Source organism: Topomyia yanbarensis, chromosome 1 (assembly GCF_030247195.1).
Source record: "Topomyia yanbarensis strain Yona2022 chromosome 1, ASM3024719v1, whole genome shotgun sequence".
Classification (NCBI taxonomy): Eukaryota; Metazoa; Arthropoda; class Insecta; order Diptera; family Culicidae; genus Topomyia; species Topomyia yanbarensis.
This window is the reverse complement of record NC_080670.1, coordinates 203,661,642-203,673,493: the sequence shown is the minus strand read 5'-3', so window position 1 is coordinate 203,673,493 and position 11,852 is coordinate 203,661,642. Positions and strand designations below refer to the sequence as shown.

Genomic DNA, 11,852 nt, shown 5'->3' with positions numbered 1-11,852 from the left:
AAGGGGGCTACCACTTCCTATGGTTGTTGCCAAATAACTCTCAAAAACACATCTGTGCCCTCTCGGTCTCCTCGATACACCACTATAGAGGCGTAATCTTAAAGTAAATTAGCTATGAAATTTGCGTTTCGACCTCGTCTCCGACACTAAGTTAGTGTCGGATTCTGATGAGACGAAGTCGAAACGAAAATTCCATGACTAATTTAGTTATAGGTTTTGTGCTCTTCACGCGCAAAGATGGTTTTAAATAATTTTCTCCTTAATGAAAAAAATAGCTTTTTACAAAAAATTTCTCCACTAAGGAGAGATATAGCATAGTGCAATTGTCTGTCAGAGGTTCATTAAAACGGATGCTCGAAATCGACACAGATCTTTCAATAGGGCCAAAGTCGCAATGTACTCAAATGGAGAAAAATCAGTTTCAATATACGGCGATGCTTTTCTAAATGTAGTTTTTATTGTAGGTATAAATTACTTTGTGACCATGTTTTTCCGGAAGCATCTTTGGTTAAACCTTATGACAATATAACAAAGAATTTAATTCCTATGTGCTTTTAGTGGGTAGAAACTAAAAAAATGCTTACGCCCAATTTGCATCCCAGTCGTGATTTCGCCCTTCAGCAACCACCATTTGCGGAAGGACTAAACGGTGTACATAATTTTCAGAAGGGCGCGGTAAAAGGGCTAAACTGACTCTGTCTTGCTGGGTAGGGCTGGGTAAATGGGCGAGCTTGACAGTATACTTTTTAATAGGGCTCAGCAAATGGGCGCATAGAAACCCAATGTAAATGATAGGGCGCGTGCATCTTTTCTTCGAATTTCATGAAAATATCGAAATATTCGAATGTTTATGTGCAACAACTATCGAGTAGACATGATCCTAGTAGATATTGCTTATCATTTATATAATAGAACTGCCGTTTAAAGAATAATTTTGTGAATAATAACCGTACGCCCGGTTCTGTCAAAAAATGTAAGTTTAGCCTTTATATTCCATATGAGAAGAAGGGCCTTAGTCGAAATCTCGAAGAAAATGCATGTTTCGCCGTTTTGTTTTCTTTAATTATAAATCGAACTAAAAACCATTTTAACTAATTTTCACCTCAATCTTGTAGTATTTTTGTCGCATAATGTCATAATAGCGAAAACGCAGTTTGTTTACATTTGCGATTTAAGCCCTAATGAAAGATCTATGTCGAAATATGCTTTGCAATACCGGCAAACCCATCAACCTAGGGGAGGGTCGTAGCATAGTTTAGAATATTGCACTGTGTTAATAATTATTCTATTAACTATAAGTCCAACGATTCGATTTTATGTGGCATTGTTCCATTAGTTGTTTTAGGTGGTTCCACGACAAACGTTCTGTGGTTCGTTGATTGCAGTAACAGGAATAAATATGCTATATCAGAATGCAAAAAAAAAATACTAGCAACTCAACCAAAGCCCGCTCCTCGCATTGTCGTCACTAAGAACATTACCACTTAGTAAAAAAGGAGCCATGCAACCGAAAAACAGCAGCACTCTACCGCGTTCAACCCGCTCGCGTTCAAATATGTCGCTGGCTGTTGGTAGTATGTTAAACCGCTTGAACCGCGATCGCCTACTTCGATCGTCGCCGCACACGACTGGTCAAAGGACGGGCGGTTGGTCGGTAGTCAGCCGCCGTCGCCGCCGCCGGTTGGGGGACGAACGAAAAGCAAAATACAACAACAACAAAAAACCTATCCGAACAACCCGAAAGATTAGCGAAAAACGGCACTCTGCACGGCCTGGTGCCTGCGTCGAGTTCGAAAAGTAATAATAAAGACGACCGATGGAGTCGCCCAGGGAATCAGTAAAAATTGGCTAGCCGCCGAAGAAGCACACGCACGATATCATCGGTGCTGATCGCGAGCGCGGGCACGCGTGTGGTTAATGTGGAGTTTCCTTGTCGGGTGTTTTGTTTGCTATATACTCTCTGTTCGGTTGAGTTTGGGCGGACCGGAAGCGGAAGTTTAGGTGTGAGATGAAGCTGTGTTTGAAATTAGATTAGATCAATCAAGATCGGAATATCGGATAATATTGGAAACGATCGGAAAAGGTGCTAACCGGTGGTGATTAAAAATTTTGACCATTACTTATCGCGGCAGCATAGTAGTAGTCCGTTGCTTTTTAAATTATGAATTGTGGAACATGTCGCTTTGAGATTGTGCAAATTTTCGATATTGTTATTGGCGGTAGTAAAAATTAATTTATTGTCGGTATTACGTTTCGAACTGGCTGCCTGGTGGTGGAGATTCTTGTGCGGAGAATATATGGTCACGATTCTGCAGGGAAGGCCTGTTGACATTCAAAGTTAAACCAATCTAATGCAAATTAGACGAGTTTGTTGGCGTTCTGATAGCTTTCTGTTCGGGTTTTGGTGGTATTCGGTGAGTTATTGTGATTGTAGGTGAAAAAAGTGAGACGAGGAGACAGTTCAAGTTTCTATTTATGTGTGCAATATACATGATTTGTTTCTTTATATTTAGCTAATAAAGTGTCGCATATCTGACAACCGAAATTAAATAAGAGTAAATAAATTTAAGATATGAACTGAGGGGATCCGTAAAAGAAATTTATATTAAAATGAAATGTTAAGGATTTTTATTGAATCTGTCAAATCCTGTAGGTCCACTCCTTAATTTAATGTATACTTCGGTAGAAGTTAAGTAGAAGGTTTGTTCCTATTCTTCATAGCTATCTCTGCTTTTTCATTAAAATTTATTCAGTGACAAAAAAGTGGACTGGGTAATTGAAGTAATAGAAATCTTTAGGGGTATGCAAGTTATCGAAATTTCTGAAGCGGCTAGAAGTCCATTTTTAATTTCATAATGTAAAATCATGGGAAAAGTTTTGTTTTAATATTTTAGTTTACGGTCAAAAGTATCCTGATTCAAACAAAATTTTCCGCATAATGTAGGGACACCTCATACAATGAGCTTAGTTTCGGAACGTAGTAGGTGTTAGCTCTATCGATTTTCTAATGAACCATTTCAATAGGACAAAGACCTAGTGGGACATTCCAAGGCATTTTTTCTGTCGGCAAACCATATTTAATTATAATAGAAGCATCAAATTTACGTCAGTATTTTAATCGTGAGATGAGACCAGCGCCTAATCCTCTCAACTACCAGATTAGGTAACAAGAACCACACAAAAAAGATACGCAATGTACGGCAGTTACATATACACAACAAAGTGAGTCCAAATATATCGAACACGGTGTAGAAGAACGCCCCGCGCATTAGAAACAAGATTAATTGCTAACGTGTGCCATCGCGAAAACGTACAGAGGCCTACCTTTCGGCCTCCTCAACTGAAGTGCAGCAACGTATGCCTAACCGTGCGTGATCACCCATTCGTACTTTGAATCCCACTCGAAACCGACCGGAGGGATTCGAAAAAAAAATCAAACCATTGGTGGTTGATTAAAATTACACCCCAGTAGTGACATCGACCCTGTCCCGATGTCAATATGCCGCGCGTGCCTACGGCCAGACAACAGTTTTGCACATTGTCCGTCCTTTTACTGCCGCCTGGTCGCAGCCAGCCGAACAGCACGTACCTATGGTGCTGCACGCTAATAGATAATCGAACACTGATTCACTGTAATCGGGGGACGTCCGTGAATTCTCAGATCGAGAGAAATTATAGCCGTATTAGATGGTTTGAGAATTGCTTCGACCAAGAACGACCGTGTGTCTCCATTGAATTATTCAAGTCGCGCACCCATTAGAGATCTTGTATCGCACCTAACTGACTCAGCTGGATTAAAAGTAACCGAACGGAATCGCGCAACGATGACAGCCGATCATTACACTGATTGTGCCCGACGATGAAGGCTAAGTCTACGTTGACCGATTGTACTGCATTGTAGCGGTGAAAGATGCAGACAATAACAATACTAACAATAAATGTAGCGGTCCTATATGGAAATGAAAAGGACAGTTTGTAAGCCAAGCAAAATAAAGTTTGCGGAGTGAGGAAGGAGTAAGTATCTGAACGAAAGAAAGAGAGGGATGAGAAATGGTGGCAATTTCGAGAGACACCTTATTTAATGTTATACTACACTTGATCAGCCTGGTTGAGGCAAAACGACACGCGTTTGCACGTATCGATGGCCTGGCGGTCGATTCAATTAATACCGAAAAATTCGTCTCTCGTTGTACACAACTTAAATAACGCTGGATTATTGTGTTTTGGATACTCCTCGTCAGTGGACACTACATCTAAAAATGACATTTAAATTAGGTTTATGGTTGAAACGCCTACTCGGGACTGATGTCCCAGGTGATACAGTAGTTCTGGTTTTTACTGATGAGAACCGAACGAATTCGTAACTTTTTGGCTAGCAAGTAAATGTGGAAATTAGTTCCCACCAAAACTTTTCTCCTTATAGAGAAATATAGCCTAGTGTATAATTGCATGGGTTTGCTAGGCCAAACCAAGTTTCGACTTCATTTGTTCTCATCACCTTAAACAGAACATCTTCTCCTGCGGGACATTACGATTTCATGTTCTTGGGTACGAAAGTACCACTCCAGGACAACATTTGAATAGTGTCACGAAGCTAGATCCCGCCAGAAGATCGTAGGTCCCTCGTGGTGCTTCAACAGAGGAAGCAGACGCTTCTGTAGGTACTCCTTGAGGTAGATCTCCACGTTTACAGTCCCGGTAGTCACGAACTGCGTACTACGTTTGCCACATGAGCAGATCGCTTGCCAAACCATGTATTTATTGGCAAACTTTGATAGTTTATGCCTCCTTACTTCCTCTGTAACATCAAACTTGTGCTTGGCGGTGAAGAACAGTAGCCCCGGAAGCTGTCGGAAGTCCGCCTTGACGTATGTCTCATCATCGATGATGAGACAATCAGGCTTCGTCAGCATATGGGTGTACAGTTTCCGGGTCGGCGACTATCCCACCGCATTTTGCCATTCGTCACGATTTGGAGCACGTATACTGTCTCTCCTAGTCCTTGGCTCTCTGAACGAATGACTTGGACAGATTTAACTTTTTGGCCACATCCCAGACCAAAGCATTGGGATTCCGCTTGAACGCTTTCACTGCACGCTTGTTATCCTGATCACTAATAGAACATGCATTTTGACCGCATTTCTGCTTCCGTTCGATGCTCAGAGATTGGTAGAAACGTTTAATCACATGACTTCCAATATTCCGATGAGAGAGTTGAAAATTTTCCAGGTGCTTGCTCCAAATCAATTAGCGACGTTGTTTTTCGGGTGACGCCTTTTTTTTTCCAATTTTCGAAAAACTGACAGCGATAAAAATACAGTGTAAACAATACACTCTAAATTACTTCTATTATTTTCTACAGCGTTTTTTCCGTGATGCAATTTGATGTGGGACACCCTTTAGTACCAATATCAAAAACCTGTTTTAATTCACCTAGTGGTGCAATTGTGCTTTTCTCATGTGCCCAAACTACGATTCCATGGCATTGTTCAATACAACGATCTTGTGATGCTATGTGTCGATACTGAAACAGCGCTTGAAACCAGCGGCGGATCAAGGAGGAGGATCCGGGGGTCCGGACCCCGCCGAAAATTTTCAACTTGTTAAGAAACTATTTTCAATTTTAAAGTAGTTTCAAACTCAAAATCATTTCAAACCAAATTTCTCACTAGTTTTTATTAAATGAGGTTATTGCGTATTATGTAATGTGTTCATTTCGCAATCGAAATTTCAAACCAACTAGGAAATTTTATTCTGGATTCGCCTCTGCTTGAAACAAAAATATACAATATTTAATTAGCTTAATTAGTATTAGCTTAATGTTGTCTTTCTGCTAACTTAATTTATCATGCGAAGGTGTGTTTGTGAAGAGGATGAATAACCCACAACCGAACCACCCCAACCAATATTGGTATGCCTGCAGGGCTAAGGCGATTGGAATGAGAGAGGGGCGGGTCTGAAGAGGGTGCATAAGGTGGACGTTTGAGGGTGATCTGTTGGGAGGCTTTGATGGGAGGTGGCTAGATTGGGGGGAGAGGCATGATGGGGGCGACTTGCGGGGGAGGAATTTAGGGAAGGATGTGTAATGTGGAGAGGGAGCAACCCCTCACTACATACCCCTAGCTACGCCCCCTAAGGTAAAGAAAACCTAAAAGTCGAAAAAAAATTTTGGCCCTCCGGGATTAGGTTAACAATTTTCAGAGTGATTGCATAACCTTTCTATATGAGAAAGGTACAAATATGGCATAGTCCAAAAAAGTGATTTTCGCCAAAAAAAAATTTTCGAGGTTACATCAAATCTCGACGTTTCTTGCATTTTAAAGACATTCGCCATCAGAAATACAAATTCGATTTTGAAATTTTTCCTTTACTCCCCCCTTCGAACATTTTTCAGTTCAGTTTATATGGGAATTTGCTGTGCGGCCGCACTCTTCAACCCGTAACTCCGGAACCGGAGGTCCAATAAATAACAAATTCAATAGTAGCCGATGGGAAGGTTGCACCTTTCATTTGAGACTAAGTTTGTAAAAATCGGTTCAACCATCTTTGAGAAACAGAGGTGACATTTTTTTTCACATACAGACATACACACATACATTTTCCTATCTCGACGAACTGAGTCGAATAGCATATGACACTAGGCCTTTCGGGCCGGGATTAAGTTGACGATTTTCAGAGTGACTGCATAACCTTTCTGAATGAGAAAGGCGAAACGTCAAGCGAAGTGGGCGTTTGTATAAAATAGTCCAAATGATGAAATTTTGCATCTGAGCTTACTTTGCCATTTGTGTGCGAAACGGGAAAATATAACTCATGCGAAAATAACAGAAGTCAATTGTCTCCGTATTTGGTCGGGGTGCGCCTTGCTTATACAACTCACTCATCTCGACAGGCCACCACGGCAAGAATGATAGTGAATCTTCAAAAAACGCAAAAGAGATGTAACTATTTTTGTCGTTCGCTTCACGCAGGTTCGGGCAGAAGCAGAAAGCACACTGAGTACCGTGACTGTTGTCTGTGGTGGTAGGCAATAGTTATCTTCTTCATCATTTTCTCATTAAAGGTGTTTTGATGGTTGGGAAGTTTGGTGTTGGCCATATTTATGGTTTTTTCAAAGGGATGTGCTGTGCCTCAAACTCATTAGAGTTTGTTCGGCAAACTAACTAGACTTCCGAAAAATCGTACCACTCGGGTCAGCGATAAAGAATGGGAGAGCTCGTTAGTGATTTTTTAGATAAGTTCTCGGATATCAAGGGGGCCCTCGGTATAATACTGTACCTTGATGTGGTCCGGGGGCTTTTCCACCAAAGCAGTATTACGGTGATTATATCACAGAAAATTGGGATACGATTATTTTCTTTTTAGTTAAGGTTGCACAGAGAATGCGCAAAATTCGCAAACGAAAAAAGCAGTTTTTTTTCCACACCGTATGTCAGATCTTCATAAAAATCAATCAGCAGTACTGTAACAACATTCTACACACGCTGATTGATTTTTATGAAGATCTGACATACGGTGTGGAAAAAAAACTGCTTTTTTCGTTTGCGAATTTTGCGCATTCTCTGTGCAACCTTAAGATACATTGTGATCAATTTTAGTACATAACTTGGCGACCTTTATTATCCACTGACATGGTCAAATAATATACCATGTGGCCAAATTCTCTCTGGAGGCACCCTTCTTTTATTACTGTATTTTAAATTAAATCCATGCTAACACTTACACAAATTGCTTATTCTCTCATATACACTCACAATCTCTCCTTCCAAACGTACGAACGTGGCCTTCGTGATAACACAAACCTGGTCACAAATGCGAACGCCCGCGATCTCGCCAACATTCAAACAGTCTGGTAGCAAAGTGAACGTTTGCACCTAAAAATTTTCTAACGCGGTCTCAAGCATCAACCCACCGCTCGTGAAATCATGAATCGGTCACATCCGGAAGCCTCTGCCCTTGATCCTAGCATGCCAAACTCATGCCTTCAGTGGGACCAATAGAAATAAAAACTTGACAAGACGTCCGCGAGCGATCATTGAAGAACACGCGATCATGCGAATGGCAACAGGCTTATGGAAATAATGCGTCCACGCGAAGTTACGTGCACACGAGACAAAAACGTCAACATACAATCGCTCGAGTCCTTCGCGATCATGCACACACAACCGCAAGCAGGATAACACCACGATGACAAAATAAATGGTTTAGTATTTTATGAATTCACAAATGCGGTATCAAGAGTGAACCTCCAAATACCCGTGCTCGCGCGATCATAAATCGATTTCGTCCGGAAACCCCTATTTTCGGCCCCAGTAGCATTTCAATGCCTTCAGGTGGACCAATCAAAAAGTTGATGCTCATATCCACTGAATTACACGTTCCATGGCGACATAAAAATCGAATTTATGCACAAGAAGTCACATACACGCGACAAACAAACATACCAATGCTTGAGCCGTTTGCGATCATCCACGCAACCTACACCTGCGTACTCGCAGACATGATAACACCCGGTGATAATATGAACGTCTTAGCACTTATAAATATTCGAACGCGGGCTCAAGTATGAACCTACACTCGCGCGTTCATGAATCGGTCTATCCTCGATTCCAGAAGTCTAGGTCCATGCCTTCAATTGAATCAATCAAAAAAGAAAGATCTCATATCCACTGGACAACGCGTTTCATGGCGACATGACCGGGAACCCTAGTGATATGGAGTAACTCCCGGTCCGCGTGGCCATCCAAGAACACACGCGAATATGTGAAGGGCCACAGGGTTGCGGAATCGAATTTATTCACGCGAAGTCGCATACACGCGACAAACACGTCAACATATGAACGCTTAAGCTCTTCGCGATCATCCACGCACAGCTACGTTCGCCTGGGAGTGGGCGTAGCGTAGCTGGTAAATCGATTGCCTTGTGCGCATCGCACCTGGGTTCGAGTCCCGACCCCGCACATAGGGTTGGAAATTTTTCATAAGAGATTTTTCTAGCCCGAAGAGGCGAATAACCTTAAGGTGGAAAACTCTATAACATAAATAAAAAAAGCTGCGTTCGCGATCATGCAAACTTGATAATAATCCGGTAACCGGTCTCAAACGCGAACCCGCAAAAGCGCGTGATCATGAATCGGTCACGTCCGGAAATCTTTACCCTCCATTCCAGCAACTTACATTCAGTTATACCAATCAATCACTAGACAACACGTTTCATGGCGACGTGACTGGGAACTCTAGTGATGTGGAAGAACCCACTTTGTTCTAGAATTTGAACCATACACGAAAAATTAAGTATCAGATTCTAGAACACACGCGAATATGCGTAAGGCACACGGTTTTAATATAGAATTTATACACGAGGAGTTACATACGTGTTAGCACACGCGATCGAACACGTTAACGTACAAATGCTCGAGTCCTTCGCGATGATACACGCGATCCCGAGATCCCTACGCCCGCACATACCTGAACCGTACAATAAATATCACATTCTCAATCACGACCCGCTACAATTGGCCTAAAGCAGTGTTTTAGTGGACGTACAGTGGTCGGAAACGCCAAAAACGTGAACTTAATTCACTAGAGGCCAAACCATCGAATATATTCACAGGGTATCTTTGGAGGAATTGTTCATATGAATATTCCCCACAATCTGATAACAATTGAAATTAGGCATGGCTTACTATGATCGAACTAAAAAATTAACTTTTTATACTGACGAGGTAGAAAGTTAGCGTCTTCGATAAAGTTCTAGGAGAGCTCATAGTGAAGAATTTTATGGAAGAACTTGAGCTTGTAGGACTTAAGGTTATCGATTTATAAGGTATTTTCTATGGCAACCACCTTAAATCTAGTTTTTTCTATATAACTTTTTTCATTGTGACTTTTCGTGCAATCTATGTTCAAGACAAATGTGTAGGTATCAAAACTACATAAGATTGTCGCAGACTGTATGTAAAAATATTTATTCGTTTCAAAGTTATTTAAGATTTTTACATTTTTTACACCAACTTCAACTACGTATAAGAAAGAAAGATATGATATGATAAAGTAAGCCTACCCTATTCATAGGGTTCTAGAGTGCCACCCACTAAACCTTCATAGCTTTATTGTGCATATTTTAGACAGTGAAAAAAGTGCCTGTTCGTGCGTTTTGGTTTGCACCTTTCTTTCTTATATGTAGTTGAAATTTGTGTAAAAAATGTAAAAATTTTCAATAACTTTGAAACTAATGCGTATTTTTACATACAGCCTTCGACAATATTATGTAGTTTTGATACCTACATATTTGTCTTGAACATAGTTTGCACGAAAAGTCACAATGAAAAAAGCTATATTGAAAAAACTAGATTTAAGGTGGTTGCCATAGAAAATGCCTTATAAATCGATAACCTTTAGTCCTACAAGATCAAGTTCTTCAACAAAATTCTTCACTATGAGCTCTCCTAGAACTTAGTCGGAGACACCAACTTTCTACCTCGTCAGTATAAAAAGTTATTTTTTTTAGTTCGATCATAGTAAGCCATACCTAATTTCAATTGTTATCAGATTGCGGGGAATATTCATATGAACAATTCGCAGTTTATGTTTATTACCTTCACCAACAAGCCCCTTGGCCCCAATGGTGGTTGCTTAAACTAATTACATTTTAAAATTGACAACATTTTCGCTTTTATAGCATTCCGCGTCCGGTTGAAGTCAAAGGCCGTCGCCACACTGTTAAAAATTCGTTGGAGTCCGGTTACAGCGCTCTGGCAACCATAGTTGGTTCTCCTGAACGGAACTCGCAGAAGGGAGTTATTACGTAGAGCTCGAACGCGGGCTTGAAGATCCAGACGTCCGAGGATTGTAGGGCAATCCACTCTGGCAGAGAGTATTCCAATATATTCGATGGTTTGGCTCTAGTGAATTAAGTTCACGTTTTTGGCATTTCTGACCACTGTGGGACGCCATTGCCTGTCTCGTCTGCAATTGTAGTGTGTGATTCTGACAGGGAGCCCTTCTCTACAGCTCCAGTAGGACAACCCTCGAAAAAAAATATTTTTCCAAAAAATAGCACGGATGAAAAAAGATTTAAGCGAGTAAAGGCGCTTTAACCTTTGTCTCATCTCAAAGGACCAAAGGAGTAACATTAACCTTCTTAGCCAAGTCACTCCCAACGATTAATTATAGTCCCTTTTAACTGAAACGGTACGGTTGTCCTCGTTTCTTCCTCCTTTAAGATTCAAAACAATTCGTTAATTAAATTATTCACTAAATGAATACACTCAAGTTTTTTTTTACGCGGTTTTTTTTTGCGCGGTATTTTTTTACGCGGTTTTTTTTACGCGGATTTTGAAATTTACGCGGTTTTCATTTACGCGGATTTTGAAATTTACGCGGTTTTCATTTACGCGGATTTTGAAATTTACGCGGTTTTCATTTACGCGGTTTTTGAAATTTACGCGGTTTTCATTTACGCGGATTTTGGAATTTACGCGGTATCCATCAATGAGGTTCCCTTTATCGCGGATTCTTAAATTTAAGTGGTCTTCATTTACGCGGATTTTGAAATTTACGCGGTTTTCATTTACGCGGATTTTGAACTTTACGCGGTTTTCATTTACGCGGATTTTGAAATTTACGCGGTTTTCATTTACGCGGATTTTGAAATTTACGCGGTTTTCATTTACGCGGTTTTCATTTACGCGGCTCGTATCCCCCGCGTAAAAAAAAAACCTGAGTGTAATTGAATTGCCGTTTATTTTTGAAACATCTTCAAACCCAACTCTGCACAGTACTCTTAGCCGTTTTAATATTTGCGACATATGAAATTATTCTTCAAATATTAATATTGACAAGAAAAACAC

The 11,852-nt window shown here is 40.7% G+C and overlaps 1 protein-coding gene across 1 annotated transcript in view; it reads left to right on the top strand.

Moving 5' to 3' along the window:
* The first annotated feature begins 1,829 nt into the window (after positions 1-1,829).
* LOC131688725 (uncharacterized) overlaps positions 1,830-11,852 on the top strand; it is a 90,488-nt gene continuing 80,465 nt past the window's right edge. Inside the window, exon 1 of the mRNA XM_058973206.1 lies at positions 1,830-2,001. The gene's annotated coding sequence lies outside the window, so the exon portion shown is untranslated. The remainder of the gene's footprint in view (positions 2,002-11,852) is intronic.